Below are 20384 nucleotides of genomic sequence, written 5' to 3'. Positions count from 1 at the left end.
GAAGCAGTCTTTCTGTCCTCTGCGGTTGTGTGGAGGAAGAAAGCAATGAGCAATGTCAAAGGTCAAAGTCATAAACGCACAGCTAAACCAGACATCAGGGCAAGAAAAGCCTGAAGCAGGCAGCAGTTAACTGATGCAGTCTGTGGGTGAATGAAACAGTGAAAATTAGAATAAGGACCTGCCACTTGATAATCTGGGAAAAAGTAGCCCAAAAAATGAGCTCTTACTGCCTGGAAAGTGCGAGAGGCCAGGACAAAAGTGAAACCCAGTGACCTCTCTGGATTTCAGTCTATTTATGTGTTTCCTGCTCTCTCAGCCTATTAAAGGTGCAGAGGGATCAAATTCAATTCTGTATGTGAAGTCTATATTGCATTACTATTTTAATTACTAATGTTTCATAATATAATTAAGAGATACATAGAAAAATAGATAACCTAAAAAACCCAGAAGAAAATTAGGTCGTCTGGTAAGAATATTTTCTTTTTTGTGGAAAAACCAGAAAGGATAAAGCATTCTGGTATGTAATTTTCTTTAAACTTAGCCTGCTCTTGTTAGTTTCTAGCCAAAGTATTTAATTACTATCTGTGATTGCCAAACATTTGTGATAGTTATAATTTGTGAACAAACTATCTATTAACTGTTATGATGACAAGTTCTGGCAAATTCACAGATCAAAATTTATGTACAAGGAAAAATCCCAACATGAAAGCATTGAATTTTTAAAACACCAGGTCCCAAATTATCCACCTACTTTGACAGTTTGAATTTCTTGATTAAATATTTTATGATGATACTACTTAAGATAAAATGTAAAAGTTAATTTATAGTGACATCTCTTTATGTAAAAGGATTCCAAGCAGATTTATAACCAAGCGGAAACATGTCAGTGAATACAACCATTTTTAAAGCAGAGACTTCATAATTTTCTTTCACGTTCTTAGTCAACAGCTTCTGCTAAACAATTTATATGAAAAACAGGGCCTTTAGTTTTACAAGGCTCTACTTTATTTTCCTATGATAGCTCCTTTAGTTTCATTCTTCAATTCAATTTAGTGCCTGCTATGTTCTATACTTAGTAATAAATTTGGAACTCTATGAGCAATTATAATTCACTTTAATACCTGCACATTTGAGGAAACTTACTGCCAAAGCTTCAGACTTAGTTCTTCTCAGACTTGATTCTTCACTTAACCTCCACTCAACAGAAAAGTAGTTAATCAGTTGCCAAATTAGTGTTGTGATTTTCCATTTTTCTAATTGCTTCTCACCATCTTGTTTTTGCCTTCTGCTAAATTTATTACATGGCATCATCCTGAAAGGACTCTGGGGAAAATATACACACATATACATATATTATTAAATCATATTTTTAGTTAGGACAAAGGATGCTAAGAAATTACTTCTAATGTTTTATTTTCTGTTACATAGAACTATTTACCAACACAATTAATAAAATAAAACACAGTCACTATAATCCTCTAATATAAATTCAGAAAATCTGAAATAGTGTTGGGTGGGTATTATTGCTGAGGCTTAAAAAGATTATTGTAATTAAATGAATTTCAAGGATTATTAAAGGAGAAAAAATGGCATGAGATTTTATGTTGGTAATAATTTGTATTACAGGAAGCATTAAAGGTGTTATAAAATAAAGGAGAGAGAATGAAGCCAAGAGTAGAACAAACAAGGGAGAGGAAAGCCAGCCACATGGAGAAGAGGCAATTGTTTTGGGGGCAATGTGAGACCTAGGCTAGAGATACAGGAGATGGCAGCAACGGTAACGTAGTGGGAAAGAAAGATGTCCTTGGTGACAGCATTTTGGTGGGAGGAAACAGGAGGGAGGAGGGAAAACATTAAGGGCAGAGAGAGAGACAGATGGTGATAGTGTTGAGCCAAAATCCAAAATATGTCAAGAACTCAAATTTTAGCAGTAGGGACCTAGTGAAATGGAAAAATAATGACAACAAACTAAAAAAAAAAACAGGATTTGTTTTCTTCAATTTAACATATCTACCTCTTATCTCTTCTCAAAAGTATATGACAAATATACCACACCAATGAAGCATATTAATAATAGGAGAATGTGTGCACAGGTTTGGGAGATAAAGGGGGACTCTTGCTTTCTGCATAATTTTTCCATAAACATAAAATGCTCTGAAAACTGAGTCTATTAAAAAAGTTTTAAGTATTTGCTATAGCTACTCAAAAAGAAGGGGAAAGATATTTACCATAAGATGAATAAAATAGAAGCAAAAGTGGCAAGTCAGGGAAAGTATCTACCAACCATAAGTGTCAGCAGAATGTCTATGTTTGAGCATAGCACCTGGAGCTATGTCCAAGCCAGGATGAAGAGGGAAACTTCATAAATTATAAAATGCATATTAAATATCATTACCAGAAACTAGAACACCTACCAACTCTTTGGTGGATAAAATTTTCCTTGTCAGAGATGTATCTCCTGTATGACAATAGAGAGAATAAAATATAATGGATAATTATCTCAATCTTGATATCACAGGGAATAGATAAATTTGCTTGACTAGTTCTGGAAGAAATCTAAGATAAAACCCCATGGCTAACAATCGAGCATTGATTCTGTATATGAAACCAATGTCAAAGATGTTATTATTCAAATGTGTAGCCTTCTTGTGTTCTGACTTGGTCCGATGACATTGATTCGTATGTAATGAACGCTTGTGCTGGGTACCAGAACATATTTATGAACAAAATAGCCATAGTTCCTCTCCTCATAGAGGAGATATTAGTAGAGAAATCAGAAAATAAAGAAAAAAAAATATATATATATAATTACAAATCATGATAGGTATTAGAAGAAAATTAACACTGCTGTCAAGAATTAAGGATGGTGAGGGGTGCCCTTGCTTAGATACAGGGATGACCTTTCTAAGGAGATGACATTATGCAGAGACTTTGGAATATGTAGAAGAGTGAATTTATGGATATTCCTAGATGATCTACCCTAAACTACCTCTCTGCCAAACTTTTTAAAAATGTATTTTTATTGAGATATCTTCACGCACCATACAGTCCATCCAAAGTATACAAGCAGTGGCTCATAATATCATCACATAGATGTGTCTTCATCACCATGATCATTTTTAGAACATCTGCATTTCTCCAGAAAAAGAAATAAAAAGAACAAAGAAAAACTCCATACATCCATACCCTTCCCTCTTATTGACCACTAGTATTGCAATCTACCCAACTTTTTTTTAACCCTCAACCCCCCTCAAATTATTCATTTCTTTTTTTGTCCTTATTTTTTTACTCATCTATCCATACCCTGGTTAAAGGGAGTGCCAGCCACAAAGTTTTCACAAAAAATTGGAAATATACAATATTAGTGTAGTAACCATGGTTTAATCACTGATTATACTATCCAAATCAAAGCAGATTGCAGTTTTACGAGGTAGGACACAGAAGCTGCTGCATAGGTATTTCATTATATATACATTTTACTCTATATACATTTCATGTTTCTGCTCTTGAATGATCCCACTTTTCTGACTTCCATATTATTTTGGAGTGGACCTGAAAATGTTGAAAACAATATTTAGCTTTTTTCAATTTGGTCAACTAAACTTTGTGACAAAATAAATTCACAAGGCCAAAGCTGAAGTTCAGATGTGGTTTTGATGAGGTTTATGATGGTTCAGTCTGCCACAGTATCTTTTTATTTTTTATGTTTTTAATAGTTCTATTGACATGCATTCACACATTATATAATCCATTCAAAGTGTATGATAAATGGTTCACAGTGTCATCACATAATTGGGCATTCATCACCACAATTTTAGAACATTTTCATTACTCAAAAAAACAACAAAACAATTTTACAAAAAACAGAATATATCCCAGGAACATCCCCGGACCCAATGGACCCTTAACATGAATGTGTTACATTTGTTATTGTTGATGGAAGAATGTTAAAATATTATTGTTAACTATAGTCCATAGTTTCAATAGGTGCATTTTCCCCCATATACCACTCTTATTACTAACTCCTTGTAGTAGTGATGTACATTGTTCTAATTCATGAAGGATCATTTTTATATTTCTACATTTAGATCACTGTCATCATCCACCACAATGTTCACTGTGTTAGACAGCCCCATGTTTTATCCTCTAACTTTCCTTCTAGTGATGTCTGGACTTGAAACCTCCCTTTTCAACCACAATCACACTCATAATTCAGTGCTGTTAATTACATTCACCATCATCATGTGTTACTATCATCTCTGTCCAATTCCAAACATTTAAATTCAACCTAGCTAAAAATTCTGCACATATTAAGCACCTGTTTCCCATTTTCACAATGTCTTAATCTAGGACAAAACTTTAAAATACCCAAGTATATATGCATTGCACCATATATCTGCAATCAGCCATCCATCCTTTGAGACCATGTTAGGTGAGGCCAGACTAAAACCATGTTACTTTCTCCTATCAGGCATTGGGTCAACTGATTCATTTGGATTATGACCAGTCAGAGACCTACATTCTTTCTTTTTGCATTTGGCTGAACAGATTGTGTAAATGCTTCTCATTAGGAAAATTCCAGCAATGACTAAGAAATAACTTCCATAAATCAAAAACTGAATACTGACTGGGAGCTCTAGACCCTGGTCTTCAACCACGGTCATGGTCATGGCTAAGATGATCTGTATCACCAAGGCCAGAAAGGTGTTGATTCTGAACTCCAGAGTGTAGCATTCCGTGCTGAGATTCACAGCAATCTGAAATGCTGTTATGATTATAAGAAACATGTAACTTGACTTGAATATCAAAAGACCAGCATAGCATACCCAAATATTAGTTGTATAATGCATGATAGAGACCCCCTACATCCTCTGCTCAGAAGATCCCCACTGACACCTCTCCCAAAAGATCCCAGCTGACTTTCAAATAGCCTACCGTGAAGGCTGCCAGGGTCCCTTCAAAGGTGGAAAGGGCTTCCACTGCTCAGCTTTATATTGTATTACATTGGGATAATGCCTTGTCATCCCACTGGGATGGATAAAAATGCCAAATCCATCCCAGGATTTGGACATAGTTGAAAACCTGATTAAAACATGCCATGGATGGTTAGAATGCTTGCCTTTCATAGGGGAGACCCAGGTTCGATTCCCGGACAATGCACACATACACACACAGAAAACCCTGCCATAGATAAAGCTTACCAGAGGAACCAGTGAAAAAGATGCTTTGAAGAGTTAGCACTCCCTCAAATCTTGGAACCACTGTATAAAAACTTTCAAAGCCACATATTTTGGCTTTGGGCTGTCATCCATAGGCCCTGAAACATTGAAAGATGCTTGGTATACTGATTGGTGATCCTTATGGGGCTCTTCTAACACAGCATCTTTTCCTTTTTCCTCAAAAAATGGCTTTTGAGGAGCTTCTTTGCTGGGTTTTTCATGAAAGAACATGGCTTTCTTGGGCATCAGTAGAAAAAGGGAGAAAAGGAAGGCCACCAAGTCAGAAGCCAAGTATATGACATTGAGGTGAAAGTATGACAGGTTGACCAGGGATACCTGGAGCTGGGCCAGCACTGAAGCTACTGTGTAGGCCACCAGTGTCATGCTCCTACAGTAGGTACTCACTCTCTGATAATGTTCTGGGCTGACCGTGCTGTATATGTAGGCATAGTAGGCCACTACGATGGCAGAGGCCAATGCATAGGTTCAGCACCTGCATGACTTTTAATCCTTGTCCAAATATGAGTAGCTCTCAGGTCACTTTGAAGCTGATGCCCGTAAGAGGATAACTGGCTTGTAGCAGGTGTAATCGATGAGAATGAACATGGGGAGCAGCAGTGCCAGATAAGAGTATGTCTAAAGAGCAAAGATATCTATTGTGATCTCACTGAGCCTCATATCTTTATCTGGTCCTGATAAACAAGGCACAAATGGTTCTGACAATTTCATCATTGAAAAGAATCCAAATAAGCAGAGAATTACTTTGGGAAAAACCCAGGAGCAGCTTGGTGAAGTTCAGCTACAATCCACATCTGGTTAAACTAGTTATAATTAGGTCAAGATTAGATAGTACAGAAGCCCATACTCTGAGGAAATGGAGTCATTTAATTTTGATTTCTCTGCTTTTCTGAGTTCTGTCATTTCTATCTCTTTCTGTACCAAGTTCCAAATGCCATTCCCTGCCAGACTTTTAACCACATCATGTAAACAGGGTGTTTGAGACTATATACTCTAGGCAAATGACCTGGAGTGCATTATGAATAGTTAATTAATAAAAATTAATTAATTTTAGAGGCCAGCAAGTTGGTGATGAAGTTAATATATTATTATAAATATTAATAATTTCAGCAATATTTTAGCTCAAGTGAAAGTTAGAAATATGACTGAAGAAAAGTAAGATTTAAAGAGGATAGTCATAAGATATGAATATGGAAATGTGTTCCAGGTGCTTATTTTAATCCTAATTGTGCCACTCACAAAAATGTTATGAGTTCAAGTCTTCATTCCACTCAGAGTGTTCCTCTGGATCTCAGAATCAACCACAAGCCATCCTGGATGGGACAGTCCCATTCCCACAAACCGACAGACTGTATTAAAAGGATCCTTCCCCTAGGATTAAGGAATTATCTCCATTTTCCTGCTAAAGTAGTTAATGATTCATCTTAGATCCAATTCTCAATATTATAGTATTTTAAAACTAGTTCCTTTTCATTGAAAAAATTCTGTTCACATAAAAATCTAAGTGAAAACAAACATACAAAGAAAAGTAATTCTTCTTCCAACCAGTCCCAAAAGCTCTACTTTCCTTCCCCAAAGGCTACCAATGGTAACAATATATAACCAAATAATCAAATGTGTGATTCAAGTGTATAATTCAGTATAATTTATTCATGGCATTGGTATTTGTATTAGATATGCATGCACACACATATATTTTTAAATCCATATAGCAGTATTCTATACATAATATCCTATGCCACCTTCTATTTAGCAATATATCTTGGAGATCATGAATTGCATTTTATGAGTCATAACTTATTTAACCTGTTACCCATTGATTCTTCCACTTTATTCCTAGTCACTGATATTATACAGTGCTGAAATTAATATCCTGTATAAATATTTTGGAGCACATTTTTGAGTGTATCTGGAGGATAAAATCCTAAAAATCTTACATAAGAATCACTTGGTCAAAGGAGTGCACATTTTAATTTTGATAGCCATTGCCAAATTGTCTCCCAAAGAGGGGGCACCAATTTATATTTACATAAATAATAATTTAAAATAGCAAACTATGTTGTCAATGCCTTACTTATATAACACATACACCAATCTTATGAAGAGGTATGGTTATTTTCAATTTATAGCTCAGTTAATTTGGGCACAGGAAGGTTTAGCAACCTTCACAGAAGTTAAATGACCAAACTGGGAGTTGAACCTTGGCAACCTAAAACCCACCCTATTATCCATGATGCTCTAAGGCCTTCCTGAGTTTCAGTTCTGTTTTAGTATCCTGGCTGCCAAAACAAATACCATACAATGGGTTGGCTTAACAAAAGAAATTTATTGGCTCTTGGTTTCGGAGGCTAGAAGACTTGCTTCCTCCCAGGTCCTGATCTTCCCACTGCCTGGCAATCTTTGGGGTTCCAGGGTTTTTCCATCACATGGCAATGAATATCATAGTATTGTCTCTGTTCTCTTCTAGGCTCTATTAACTTCCAGCTTCTGGTTACTCCCTGTGGCTTCTCTCTCTATGGCCTTCTTGAAAAGGCCTCCAGTAATAGGATTAAGACTCATCCTCATTCAGTTGAGCCACACCTTAATTGAAGTAACCTCATCAAAAGGTCCTGTTTGCAATAGGTTCATCCCCACAGGAATGGATTAGAATTAAAAGCATGTTTTTCTGGTATACCTAAATCCAAGCCACCACTAGTACTAACCTTTAAAGCTGATGATCTTGGCCAAGTTATTTACCTCTGATATACAGTTTCTTTAAATGTAAAAGGAAAAAAAATGTATCTCAAAATACTGATTTGAGAATAAAATTAGATAAATAAGAAAAATCCCATGCACAAGAGGCTAAGTAAATATGAGTTCTCTTCTTACTTTTCAAGAAATTTATGAATCACAGGAAGGATGAACCATTTCCTAGCTTATCCTTTTGATGACATGCAAGTTAAAGATGCAACTATGACCATTTTTAATGCTAAAGCAACAAAGTTGACAGAAATTAGGATTTGTGATGGAAACCCCTTAATTCCTCCTCTCCCTGTCTTTCTTCTACAGAGTCTTTAATTCAAATTGGTTAACACTTGGCCCTATTTTTTTGCAGTGTTATCTAAGAGTTCCAGCTCCTAGAAACCAGCCTATGAGATAGTAGTCACATGAATCTCCTATTCAGGTAATTTCTCAAAATTCTGTTTACTATCATCAATCTTCAGCTAATGATAAACTGATAGCAAGTGTCAATCTATGAAAAGGAATTAAGGAATATTTCATGTTCTGCTACAGAGTAGGTTGTGGTCTAGACCATATAATTGCTCAGAGAAAACTTTGTATTGATGAGTAAAACCTGCTCATAAAAATATTTTCATAACCACATTGTTAAATTTTGTTTCCTTTAACAGGATAAAGCAGTTGAGTCAATAGTTATTGAATACCCTCTCTTGGGAGTAGATCTTAGCAATAAATAATCCAAAGAGAGGCCTTTGTTTCAAACAAAACAGTTTTTAAAATGAAAGCCCCCTGCTCTGACATTTAGGGGCTAGAATGGAAGCAGAATATATAGATTGAGGCTGCAGTGACTTAGCCGTCATCAATATGTTAGGCTTATTCCTTGAGACCCAAATTTATTCTCCAGTTTTCCTTCTATGGGGTTGGATGGGATAAGGATTGGTAAAGCTATGCTGATGGAAACCCTAACCATTTATTCAAAAACAGCCTTAAATTAACCATCTCTTTAGGATTCATAATCCAAGGACTACACCAGGGGTCAGTGGGGGAGGGGGGGGGTATGTGTGACTTATACACTTCTTTCCTCCAAGTATGTCCACTTCATTTTGTGTAAGACTTCTACATATTACCTCACTCGCTTGGCCTGTCCGTTCTCAACTCTGAGTGGTGAGTAGAGCTCAGAAATTGTCTCAAAACAGGAAGCAGAATATTTGGATGTGGCTGAGTTGACACAATGATTTTGAAAAGGCTCAGAAAAATCACAAACACATAAAAATGCCAGAATAAAAAAAACTACTTTTTATGAATCTGCAGATTTTATTGAGATATATTCACATACAATTTATTTCAGAGTATCAGCTAGACACACACAAAAAGAAAACCCAAAATACTACATATCTCTTATCCCATCCCCCCATTATAGACCCCTAGTATTGGTGTGAAACATCTGTTACTGTTGATGAAAGAATATTAAGGTATTACAGTTAACTATAGTCCACAGCTTTCAATAGGTAATTTTCTCCCATATATCACTCCATTATTAACTCTTTGTAAAAGTGTTGTACATTTTCACTAGTTCATGCAAGAACATATATTTGTAGTGTTAATCGATGACAACATGACTCAACAAAGCCTTTCAACCAAATGCACCTACAATACAGCACTATTACTTATAATCTCAATTATGAATCACCCTCACCTCTATCCATTTCTAAACATATATATTCAATCTCATTAAAAATTCTGCTCATATTAGGTAACCTCTCCCCCTTCACTAGCTTCTGTCTATCTCTAGGTGCCCTATATTCTACATTTTAAGACTCTGAGTTTGCATATTCTAGTTAGTTCTTATTAGTGCAATCATATATCTGTCCTTTTGTACCTGGCTTATTTCACTCAGCATAATGTCCTCAAGATTTATCCATGTTGTTGTATGCTCAGGACCTCATCCCTTCTTACTGCTATATAATATTCCATTATATTCCATTATATATATATATATAATATATACCGCATTTTGTTTATCTACTTACCTACTAATGGATAAATGGATACTTGGATTATTCCATCTTTTGGCAACTGAAAACACTGCTTTTAATGGCCAAGTTAGAGAACAAGAAATACCCTAACTATTACACTAACCCCATCTTTCACATCACTTCTCATTCTACCTAACCCATATTCCATTTCTATGAGTCCTCATGCTTTCTTCATCCTTGTCCCATCTGCAATATGCTCCCTACCCTATTCCAGAGATTTTTCCATTATTTATTTCACAAATATTCCTAAGGGCCAGGCATTGTTCAAAGCACTGGAGCAAAGTTACCCCCTTTTTTGTGTGTGTCTCTTTTGCAGATTACATGACAATTACTTTTACATGGAAAATTCCAACTTTGTCTTTACTTAGCCAGGTAAAATGTGTCCAATTCCAAAATAGTTAAAATGTTGTATAGCACCAAAAAGTGTTTAAGCAGGTAGAAAAGATGTATGATGTAATTTAGGAAATAGAAATAATTGCACTTTAACAAAAAATATTTTTAATGATCTTATTGGCAAAAGGCTCTGTTATTCTCATTAGTACTACCACTACTGTGCATTAATAAAAATGTTTCAGAGACTTATACAAGGAACATCTGTATCTATATGTCCCCCAAATTTAGTAAATCTAGATATTTTTACAATCACCTGCTTTAATTTAAGAATAATACAATTTATTCTTCATTTTAAAATATGAACTTTGGTCAAATGGAGCAGTTTGTGCATTAAATATCCCTCCTCTGATCCAACTCATAACAAAAGTATATTAAAAATTAAAAGAAAAACTCATAACACACCCTGGGCTCAAAATCTATTAAACACCCCTCTGCACCAGAAAAAGAAAAGATATGCAAAGAGTTGAGCAGAGATCAGGTCACAGCCTTGCTGGTCTACAGTCCTGAAGTAGGCAGCTGGGGAGCCAGGGAAACACCTGAAGGTGCTCCATAACAAGCAGCCAACTAGAGCCAGGGTTTCAAGACAGGGTAGGGCTGGCTCCTTCCTAATGAATGGAGGCTGAAACACAGCAGCGAATCACAGCCTGAGGCTATGGCTTTGTTGCTTACTCTGAAGCAAGAGGACCCGAATATAACTTGCACCTGAGAAACTGCACTAAATGCCTCTGGCCTGGGTCCTGGATGTAATATCCATTCTAGGATGATGAGCAGTTGCTCTGCAATGACATCATAATACCTGGATTGGAGATGGAGCTCAGATAATTGGAAGAAGAAAGCTGCAAGGGCTAGACAAGGAGATATGAAAAAAGACAATGGGAAAATCTCATTTGAAATGAAGCTCCTGAACAAAATTCTAAAACATATGGAGAATTTAGCCAAAAATCAACAAATTAGAACATAATTCCATTCTAGGTCAAATTTAATGAAACTGCCCTACCCAAAAATTTATAATAAATATGCTTTGAATATTTAAAGAGAAATTGAAAGGATTATATGAATTTCTTTAAATATTAAAAAACAGAAATGTAACAAGTTAAGTAAATTATAAAGCAGAAAAAACTAGCCTGCCTGGAAATTAAAAATCTATTTACTGAGATAAAAAATTTAAAAATTGAGGTAAGTCTTGGCACAGAGACAGTAAAAGAGAAAAATTTAAAAATTGTAAAATATTACTGAAGGGTTCATCAGGATCACAGTATAGATGATAAAATATGAAAGAGAGTTAAGTAGCATGACCAGACATCCGGTATGCCTGGGATAATTCAACCTTACACCTGTTGCCCTGATGTCATTATGAAAGCGATGGTCCTTTTAACTCCCAGATGTTTCTTTGTTCATACATTACACTATATTATCCCAGTGTTAAGGAACATATAGAATAGACTGAGAAACTAATTTGGTTTTCATAAGGAAAGTATAGAGAAAATCACAAAGAAGTAATATTTAAAGAGAAAAGAACCATGAATTTTCCAAAAGTGAAGAGGCATATGTCTTCAAATTGAAAGCAAACCACACAAAACAGGCAGGATCTATAAAAATATATTCACATTTAGGCTCATCATAGTAAAACTGGAAAACATAAAAAAGAGATGCTCTTAAGGCTACCAGAGGAAAAAGACAGATTATTGACAATAAATGGCAATTAAACCAATCAGATTTTTCACCAATAATAATAAATGTAATAAAACATTACTTGGAAATGTATTCATCATAATAAGGGAAAATATCTGTCAATCTAGAATGAACAAGCAACAAAAACAGAATGGTGGAATATAAATAATCTATAATTAAAGCATATTTAGTTTTTTAGATTTAAGAGGATAAAAACACTAAAAAACTTCAGATGTTTTTAGGAAAAATACATTTTAATTATAATTAATTTATTATTTATAGCTTTGTGTATTGAAAAAGCTAAAGTATTTTTGCAGAAATTAACAAACTGACTAAATATTTATATCCATATAAATGAACAGAACCAAAAAGAAACACTTGACCATTTAATTTATGACAAACATATGTAGATGAGGAAAGAAGTATCTTTTCAATATATGGTGCTGGGTTACCCATCTGGAAAAAAATGAATCTCAACATTCTACCTCATGCAATACACAAAAATCAATTCCACATGGCTTATATATCTACATGAAATATAAAAAATAAAACAGCAAGAAAACAGAGGATAATTTCTTCAAGAACTTAGGATGGATAAAGAACTTTTTCAGGGAAAATATTGATAAATTAGACATAATTAAATTAAGAGCTTCTGTTTAACAAGAGATACCAAAAAAAGAGTCAAAGAGGAGGTCACAAACTGGATATGATACTTTCAATATGAAAAAATATTTTTATGCAAAATACATGAAATGTTTCTAATATATTTAATATTGGACCAAAACGTGATATATTTAAAAATGGACCAAAACTTGAACAGGTACCTCAAGAAAGAGAAGAGTTAAGTGAACAATAAATATATGAAAGTATGATCATTATAATTTTTCATCAGGGAATTAAATGTTGTGTCAATAAACCAAACACCCATCAGAATTGTTAAAATCTGAAAAAATTATAGTACCACTTATTGGTGAGAATGTGGAACGACTGGAGCTCTCATGCACCATATATGAGAATTAAATTTGGTACAACAACTTTGGATACTTTGTCAATAACTTTGTCAAAACTCTGTTAATAAACACCAAAGCAAAACATATACATACGCTATTGACCCAGAAATTCCAGTATTTAACACCTAGGTCTATACACAATAGAAATATGAACAAAATTTAGACACAAGAATGTTCAAAGCATAATTATTCATAATTTTCAAAACTGGAAATAATCTAAGTGTCCAACAAGAGTAAAAAGGGTAAACTGTGGTATAGTCATACAATGGGATACTCCACAGAAATAAAAGTGAATTAACCACCAGCATGTACAATAATTTGGATGAGTCTGACAAGTATAATATTTAGCAATAGGAGCTAGGCACAAAGTATTACTATTTTAGTATCCTGATTGTATGTTCAAAGCAGGTAAAATTAATTGATGGCTACTTTAAGAAGAGAAAAATACAGTCTAAGATGGGGCATTAAGACAGATTTGAGGTGCTAGCAAAGTTCTATTTCTTGATGTGGGGTAGAATTACACAGGTGTATTTACTTTGTAAAACTTCATTAAGGTGTGTGCTTAAATATAAATGTGCACATTTATACCTATTTCTATACATAAAAGAGAAAAGTGATAAAACTTCAGGGTAATCACTATAGAAATAGAAATAATCTTGATATCTTCCAAACTATCACATGAATCAAAAGAAGGATGAAGGAGGAGGAAGTAGAGGAGAAAGAAAGGAAGAAAAAGAAAATTATAGAAACTTTAATCAATACAGCAGATGGCAGGAAAGCAGAAAAAAAGAAAAAGAAGATTTTTAAAAAATGGAAAACAAAGAAGGAGCTGATATAAATAAAACCAAATGCATAAGATACGATAATAAATGTGGACAGAAAAAAAGAGATGATCAGATTGGGTAACAATAACATAAAATTCAGCTATGTGCTTATTATGAAAAATGCACTTAAAGCCAAACCAAGACTTCCAGTCAATCAAGATGGCAGCATAAGATGCTCCAAGGTGCAATTTCCCCACAGAATCATTGACCAACCTTCAGAAACTGGCATAGCCATCTTTCTCAAAACACCAAAAACAATTAGAGGGTTGCAGTAACTGGGTGAGTGCCCAATCAAGAACACATAGCTTTTAAGAAGGTAAGCGAGTATGTGCAATGGTGGCTCAGTGGCAAAATTCTCACCTGTCATGCCAGAGACTCAAACCCAGAGCCTTCCCTTGCCAAAAAAAAAAAAAAGGTAAAGGAAACTCATGGTGTCATTGCTGACCTCCCTCCCCCATACCTTCCTCTGTCCCTGCTCCAGATGGAGCAGAGTAACTCTATGCACATATTAGGGTACTGTGTGCTAGTTTCAATATATTGGGTGGCCGCCTAAAACACTGAACTAGGAAACTCATTTCTGGGTCACCCTCCCAGAACTTGTCCTGCAGACAGAAGCAGCTTTCAGACAGGGAAAGCAGTGTAAGAAACAATTAAGTAAAAGCAGACTTGGGCAAAGAATTAACTGTTTTCAGTCATATAGTAGAACACCCAGGAAGGAGAAAAAGTCTTTTTTTTAAGAAGCAAGGGGTCTACTTAAGACCAAGAGCAAGCTCAAGTTCAGTACAAGAGGCAGGCTCAGAAAAGATGGAGAGTTCCTGGCACTTCACATTTGCCTCAATCTGATAGTCTTGACTCTAAGGAGAGAACCAGAAAATGCAGAATCAATTTTAAGACTATGAAAGGTGATTTTGTATTCCATTTTTGTTTTTGTTAGCTCCTGGTACTCAAGGAAATTTCTGACATATCACTAGTTGGATAAAAACTTAGGAAGTGGATATCTCAGGCAGTAAATAACAGGGCTAACACTTTTAAATAGTAAAATGTACCATATGCAACAAAAGAAAAATAGGTGAACAAAGAAATGGAAAATTATGGCCCAAACAAAGGAGCAAAAATTTTCAGAAAACATCAATGAAGAAGATCAGACTTTGGACCTGCAAGAAAAATATATTTTTTTAAATCCTCAGTAGGCTTAAGAAGATAATGGAAAATGCAGAGAAAGAACTAAAGCATATAAGGAAAACAATGAATGACAATATGAGAATCTCAATAAAAAGATAGAATTTTTTTTTTTTGGCATGGGCAGGAACTGGGAATAGAACCCAGATCTCTGGCATGATAGGCAAGAACTCTGCCTACTGAGCCACCATGGCCTGCCCAGAAATTTTAAAATGGAACCGCAGAACTACAGGAGTGGAAGACCACAATAACTGAAAGGAAAAATTCCCTAGAGGGTTTCAAAAACAGGTTGGATCTGGAAGAAAAAGAATCAGTGAATTAAAAGAAAACACACTTGAAATGAGTTAGACGGAAGAGCAAAATGAAAAAAAGAATTTAAAAAAGTGGGACATATTCAAGTGCACCAACCTACACATTATAGAGACCAAGAAAAGACAAATGGCAATAAAGAAATAGTCAAAGAAATAATGGCAGAAATTTACCCATTTTAATGAGAGACATAAATATGCATATTCAAAAATCCCAATGAACCCCAAACAGGATAAACTCAAAGAAATTTTACAAACAGATACATATTAATCATACTGTCAAATGCCAAGGACAAGGAGAGAGTTCTGAAAGTTGTAAAAGAAAAGCAACAAGAAAGTACCAATATGATTAAATTTGAATTTTTCATCAGAAACCATAGAGACAAAAAGGCAGTAAGACAAGATATTCCAAGTGCTGAAAGGAAGTAATTGCCAACCAAAAATTTTATATGTGATGGGATTGTTTTTCAAGAATGGGGGAGAGATTAAGATTATTTTGTATAGATTCTAAAATGCATATCCAAAAAAGATAATGATAAATCTGCAGTTTTGGACATAAAATGTATAAGGATATAATCTATAAAAAGATGGAGATACAGAAGGGTAAAATAATAGTGTATGTATATGCTATTAAAGTTTACTTGATACCAAATCAAATGTAATTGTTATAAATTTAGGGTGTTAACATGAAGCTCCATAGCAACAATAAAGAAAACATATAGAGAGAAAAAATGAGAAAGACTCAAAATGCTACACACAAAAATAATATAGGGCAGGCCACGGTGGCTCAGCAGGTAAGAATGATTGCCTGCCATGCCCGAGGACCTGGGTTCGATTCCCAGTCCCTGCCCATGTAAAAAAAATAATAATAATATAAATATGAAAGTAGGCATTAAAGGAAGAATTAGGAGCAAAAGCCATAAGACTTACAAAGACCCAGTAGCAAAATGACAGTAGAAAGTCCTGTATTATCAGTAATCACTTTAAATGAAAATAGATTAAAGGGTAGACATTGGCACAATGGATAAAAATGCATGACTCAACTGTACACCATTACCAAGAGACTTACATTATATTCAAAGACGCAAGTAGGTTGAAAGTGAAAGACTGGAAAAAATATCATGCAAATAGTAATCAAAATAACTGGGGCAGCTACCCTAAAATCAGGTAAAATGAACTTAAAGTCACAACCTTTGCAAAGAACAAAAAGAGTCACTATAAACTAATAAAGGGGTCAAATCAACAAGAAGTTATAACAATTATAAATATATATGCACCCAGTGGCAGAGCCCCAAGATACATGAAGTGTATATTGACACATTTGGAGGGACAAATAGAAGGTTTTACATTAATATTAGGGTTCTTCAATATACCACATTCAGTAATGAATAGAATATTTAGGCAGAAGATAAAAAAGGAAATACAAGACTTGAATGATACTATAAACTGACTAGATGAACAGACATATATAGAATACTACACCTAACAGCAGGAGAATATACATTATTCTCTAAAGCATACAGATCATTCTCCAGGATAGGCCATGTTTTAGTTTGCTAATGATACCAGAATGCAATATGCCAGAAATGGGGTGGCTTTTATAAAGGGGATTTATTAAGTTGCAATTTCAAAGTTCTATGGCCATAAAAATATCCAAACTAAGGCACCCAGACAGCAATATCTTGACTATGAAGAAAAGCCAATGTCTGTCATGGGAAGGCATGTGGCTGGCATTTGCTGGTTCTTGTTCCTGGTTCTATTGCCTTTAGCTTCTGATTCCAGTGGCTTTCTTTTTAGACAACTGTGAGTCCAGGGCAAAACTCTGGGTTTCATCTCTTAGCTTTGAATTTCATGGAAAGGCACATGTTTAGCTTCTGTTGGCTCTCAGCTCCTGGAGTCTCCTGGAGCTTCTCCATTTCCAAACATCTGTGTCTAAGCTTTCTCCAAGCATTTCCAAATGTCTGCATCTGTGTTGGCTCTGAAGCAACCATGCTTTTCCAAAATATCTCCCTTTTTAAAGGCCTCAAGTAACTAATCAATAATTATTACTATTATTATCATTAACTAATAAATGGGCAGGTTCAAACATTCTTGGAAATAATCTAATCAAAAAGTTTCAGCCAAAATTGGGTGTGTCCATTGAAATGGCCTAATCAAATGGTTATGCCCACAATTGGCTGTATTGTGTCTCCATGGAAACAACCTAATCAGGAGGTCCCACCCTACGATATTGAATCAAGAAAAGAGCATGGCTATTATGGGATACACAATAGTTTCAAACCAACACAGGCCATATGTTAGGTTACAAAACAAGTTTCAATAAACCAAAAAATATTGAAATAATGCAATGTATCTTCTCTGACCGTGATAGAATAAAACTAGAAATTAATAACAGAGGGAGAAATGGAAAATTCACAAATATGTGGAAATCAAATGAAATTCTCTTAAACAACTAATGGGTCAAAGAAAAAATCACAAGGGAAATTAGGAAATATCTTGAGGCAAATGAAAAACAAAACATGCACATTACATACCCTAATTTATGGGATGCAGCAAAGGCAGTGCTGAGAAGCAAAATTTATAGCTAAATGCTTACATTAAAAAAGAAAGAAGATCTTAAATTAGAGACCTAATATTAAAATATAAGGATCAAGAAAAAGAAAAGTAAATTAAACCCAAAGCAAGTAGGAGGAAGGAAATAACAAAGATGAGAGTGGAGATAAATGAAATAGAGAATTAGAAAAACCAATAGAAATAATCAACAAAAGCAAAAACATTCTTTGAAAATGTCAGTAAAATCAACAAAACTTTAGTTAGATTGGCTAAAGAGAGAGAAGGAGAGCAGATGCAAACAAAATAAAAAATGGGGGTCTACAGACCCCACAGAAATAAAAACGACAATAAGAGGATACCTTGAACACCATTACCCTGACAAATTAGATAGCTTAGATGAACTGAGCTAATTCCTAGAAGCACACAAATTGCCTATACTGGCTCAAGAGAAAATAGAAGATCTCAACACCCCAATAACAAGTAAAGACATTGAATCAATAATCAAAGAACTTCCATCAAAGAAAAGTCCAGGACCAGTTAGTTTCAAAAGTGAAGTTTTTCAAACATTACCAAAAGAGTTAACACCAACTCTGTTCAAACTCTTCCTAAAAATTGAAGAGAAAGGACACATTTCCTAAATCATTCTATGAAGCCAACATCACCCAAGCCAGAAAACCACAGCAAAGGAAAAGAAAATTAAAGGCCAGTATTCCTTATGATTATAGATGCAAAACCCCTCAAAGACTAGCAAGCTAATCCAACAGCACATTAAAAGAATTATGCACCATGATCAAGTAGATTTAGCCTAGGTATGCAAATGTGCTGGTTTGAATTTATGTTCCCCAGAAAAGCCATGTTCTTTTAATCCAATCTTGTTGGGTTATATCTATTGTTGGGTGGGACCTCCAGATTAGGCTGTTTCTATGGATATATGACCCCACCTATTCAAGGTGAATCTTAATCCTTTCCTGGAGCCCTTTATGAGAAAGAACTGAGAGCTGACACAGAGAGCAGAGACATGAAATCAAGACACAGATGTTTGGAAATGCTAAGCTAAGAGATGAAATTCAGATTTGCACCTGAGAAGCTAAGTGAGAAAGCCACTGGAATCAGATGCTGAAAGCAATGAATCTGGTACAAGGACCAGTAGACACCAGCCACATGCCTTCCCAGCTGACGAAAGTGTTCCAGATGCTGGCAACCTTTCTTCAAAGTGAAGGTATCTTTCCCTGGATAACTTAATTTGAACACTTTCATGGTCTTTGAACTGTAAATTTGTAATCTAATAAATCCCCTTTGTGAAAGCCAACTCATTTCTAGTAAATTGCATATCAGCAGCTTCAGCAATCCAAAACAAGCTTGGTTCAACATAAGAAAATCAATTAATGTAATACATGACGTTAACAGAATAAAGGTAAAAACACATGATTATCTAAATTGACACAGAAAAGGCACATGACAAAATACAGCACAACTTCTTGATAAAAACACTTAGAAAACTAGGAATAAAATGAAACCTCCTCAAGATGATAAAGGACATCTATGAAAAACCCATAGATAATATTATATTCAACGGCAAAAGACTGAAAGTTTTCCTGAAAATCAGGAGTAAGACAAGATTGCCCACTGTCACCACTGCTATGCAACTTTATACTGGAAGTTCTAGCCAGAAATATTAGGCAAGACAAGAGCATTCAAAATGGAAAGGCAAAAGTAAATCGTACATATTTGCAGATGACAGTTTTATATACAGAAAATCTTGAAAACCCTACACTAAAGTTACTATCTAATAAACAAATTCAGCAAATTGGTGGGGTACAAATCAACATGAAAATATGAGTAACTCTAAGCATGAACAGTGAGCAATCTGAACTGGATATCAAGAGAAAATTCCGTTTATAATAGCAACTAAAAGAATCAAATATCTAGAAATAAAGTTAACTAAAATATATAAAGAACATATAGAGAAAGCTATAAAACATTGCTAAAAGTAATAAAAGACATAAATAAAGGGAAGGACATTTGGTGTTCATGGATTGGAAGACTAAATATTGTTAAGGTGTCAATTCTATGCAACATAATCTACAGAGTCAATGCAATCCTGATCAAAATTCCAACAGCCTTCTTGGCACAAATAGAAAAGTGTATCATCAAATTTATATGGAAAGTTAAGGGGCTCCAAGTAGCCAAAAGCATCTTGCAAAGGAAGAATGAAGTTGGAGGACTTACACTCCTGATTTTACAACTTATTACAAAGCTACAGTAATCAAAACAACATGTTACTGTCACAAGGACAGACATATACACCAATGGAATCAAACTGAATTAAGAAATAAACCTTGCATCTATGACTAATAGAATTTTACGAGATGCCAGATGCAGTTAATGGGGAAAGAATAGTCTCTTGAAAAAATGGTGCTGGGAAAACTTGACCTCCATTTGCAAAAGAATGAAA

At 34.8% G+C, this 20384-nt stretch overlaps 1 pseudogene; it reads right to left on the bottom strand.

Annotated features, from left to right (window-relative positions):
• Positions 1–4454: 4454 nt before the first annotated feature.
• On the bottom strand, positions 4455–14124 carry LOC143683315 (thiamine transporter 2 pseudogene; annotated as a pseudogene).
• Positions 14125–20384: the final 6260 nt, after the last annotated feature.

This window comes from Tamandua tetradactyla, chromosome 5, assembly GCF_023851605.1.
Source record: "Tamandua tetradactyla isolate mTamTet1 chromosome 5, mTamTet1.pri, whole genome shotgun sequence".
NCBI classification, from domain to species: domain Eukaryota; kingdom Metazoa; phylum Chordata; class Mammalia; order Pilosa; family Myrmecophagidae; genus Tamandua; species Tamandua tetradactyla.
This window is presented reverse-complemented; position numbering and strand designations above follow the sequence as displayed.